We start from the raw sequence: 2,500 nt of genomic DNA, 5'->3' as shown, positions 1-2,500 counted from the left end.
TGACCATCACGATTGAGGTAGGTGCACCATACATATATATATATATATGCATATTATTTTATTTTTTCAATTGTTTCAGTCATTTGACTGCGGCCATGCTGGAGCACCGCCTTTTCCGTCGGACAAATCGACCCCCAGCGCTTATTCTTTTGTAGGCCTAGTACTTATCCTATCGGTCACTTAATGTCGAACCGCTAAGTTACGGGGACGCAAGCACACCAACACTGGTTGTCAAGCCGTGATCGGGGAGGGACAAACACAGCCACAAACACACAAACACACACATGCGCGCGGACACACACATATATGCATATATACGATAGGCTTCTTTCAGTTTCCGTCTTCCAAAGTTTCCGTCTCACAAAGTTTTGGTTGGCCCGATGCTATAGTAGAAGGCACTTGCCCAAGGTGCCACAAAGTGCGACTGAACACGGAACCATGTGGTTGGTAAGCAAGCTTCTTACCACACAGCCACTCCTGCGCCTACAAATACATATATTTGTAACTTTTTTAGTATGCAAATGTTAACAGCTGAGACATCGGGTGTCCTGAGCATCTCTGTCTGTCTGTCTGTCCCTCTCACAAGAAACCACGATGTTTATTATACATCGACCCCATCACTTATACTTTTGTAGGCTTAGTACTTATCCTATCGATCTCTTGTGTCGAACCGCTAAATTACGGGGACGTAAGCATACCAAATAACTGTCACCTTACAGTGAAAATGGAAAGTACTATTCTATATTTTTGAGATGAAGAATTATGTATATTGTCTATAATGGATCCCGTTCATTATAAATAATTTACTCCATCCATCCGCAAAAACCTCGGTTAATTATGCGACTAGAATTAGATTTTAGTCGCATAATCAACCGCTGGAAACAAACTCAATTTTATTTTCACTCTGTTTTATCGGCAAATTTTTTTTACGGCAATTTGCTATAAAACTGGACATGAATTGTTTCTGGTCTGTCAGGTTGTGGGCATGGATGGAGCGGGGAGAACTTTGGTGGTTGGAGGTGTTGGGGTGAGAGAGGCAAGAGAGTTTATAAATGATAGGAGAGCTTGGAGAGTTTTTTGTTTGTGGACGGATGAGTGAATTTTATTGTTGCTCAAAGGGGGTACGGAATCAGCGGGGGCAAACCAGCGTATGCTGTCGTGCTTCGCTGCTGATATTAGAGGTTGCGTTCTATGCATTGACCCGAGCATAGATCGGGGCTCGCCCCTTTAAGCTGGGAAATGAATGGAAGGCCTGGTGTCTGTCTTGTTGTGGCTACCCCTCCTAAAACATTAGGGAATAAACCTGGGTATATATATATATATATATGCTCACACACACATATTTATAATGGACGGATAGATGTCTCCATCTTGTTTGTTGTTATCACAACGTTTCGGCTGATGTACTCTCTAGCCTTCATCAGGTGTTCTGGTGGAATTTCGAACCCAACCCTTTGTTTGACTAATGGGGCACTCTGTTCCCATTCGTAAGGCATGTTGCAGGGACTTGAAAACATAATAACATCGGCAACATACCTTAGGAATGAGAACAATGTCTCCCTTTAGTCAGATAAAAGGTTGGGTTCGAAATTCTACCAGAACACCTGATGAAGGCTGGAGAGTACACCAGCCGAAACATTGTGATAACAATAAACAAGGCAAGGACACATATCCGTCCATTGTAAATGATGTATGGAAAGAACTGTTTCGGTGATATGCGTTGGATTAGAGCTAACAGATTATATCTACAAGAATCTGCTAGAATTAAACCCGTAACCTTGGATTATTCATGTGAATTATGTGTGTGTGTGTGGGGGGGGGTTGTGTGTGTTCAGCTTGTTGTTTATTTTATTGGTCGACTTCGCCGAGTAATTTGAAAACAACAATTAAAGGTCCTTTCCGGGTCGTTGACTTATAAAGACGGTTTTCCGGATTTCGAGGCTTACGCGCGCGCTCACGCACACACACACATACACACACACACACACACACATTATATATATATATATTTCTTTTATGTTCTTTTACTTGTTTCAGTCATTTGACTCAGTCACGTGTGTGTATGTGTCTGTTTGTTGGCGAAAAAACCCAAAACAAACCCAAGAGCATCGGTCGGAAAGGCCTTGAAGACCTTTGCGATTTGACATAAATAAACATAACAAAATATGATATGGTTTGGTGATTTCTGTACACGTGATTAAAAAGAGAGAGATTCCATCAATGTTTAAAACACTCGTCAAACGGGTGGTGCGAAATATGCAAATTAAACTTGATCACGTGCCACTGCCAAATGAGGAAGTAAAGTGTAACACCATTTTCACGGCATACGTCCAATGTGCGAGCAATGTTAATCGCATAATCTTTCTCTCTCTCTCTCTCCCTTTGTCTTTCTCTATCTGTTTCTCTCTTTGTTTATCTCACACACACACATGTACACACACACTCACACACACACGCAGTATATACGTGAAGAGGTGCTGAAAAGTTCCTGGCTTTGGCT

General features: G+C 41.8%; 1 protein-coding gene across 4 annotated transcripts in view; it reads left to right on the top strand.

Moving 5' to 3' along the window:
* Positions 1-2,500, top strand: part of LOC106883221 (G protein-coupled receptor 161B) — a 129,002-nt gene that overhangs the window by 115,178 nt on the left and 11,324 nt on the right. The window contains exon 1 of one of the 4 annotated variants that reach the window (XM_089341029.1): positions 1-17. This exon is cut by the window's left edge and continues 98 nt beyond it. The exons of the other annotated variants lie outside the window; for them this stretch is intronic. The gene's annotated coding sequence lies outside the window, so the exon portion shown is untranslated. The remainder of the gene's footprint in view (positions 18-2,500) is intronic. 4 annotated transcript variants of the gene reach the window in all.

Source organism: Octopus bimaculoides, chromosome 24 (assembly GCF_046866305.1).
Source record: "Octopus bimaculoides isolate indiv1 chromosome 24, ASM4686630v1, whole genome shotgun sequence".
Classification (NCBI taxonomy): Eukaryota; Metazoa; Mollusca; class Cephalopoda; order Octopoda; family Octopodidae; genus Octopus; species Octopus bimaculoides.
The sequence above is the reverse complement of the archived record's forward strand: the minus strand, read 5'-3'. Positions and strand labels throughout refer to the sequence as shown.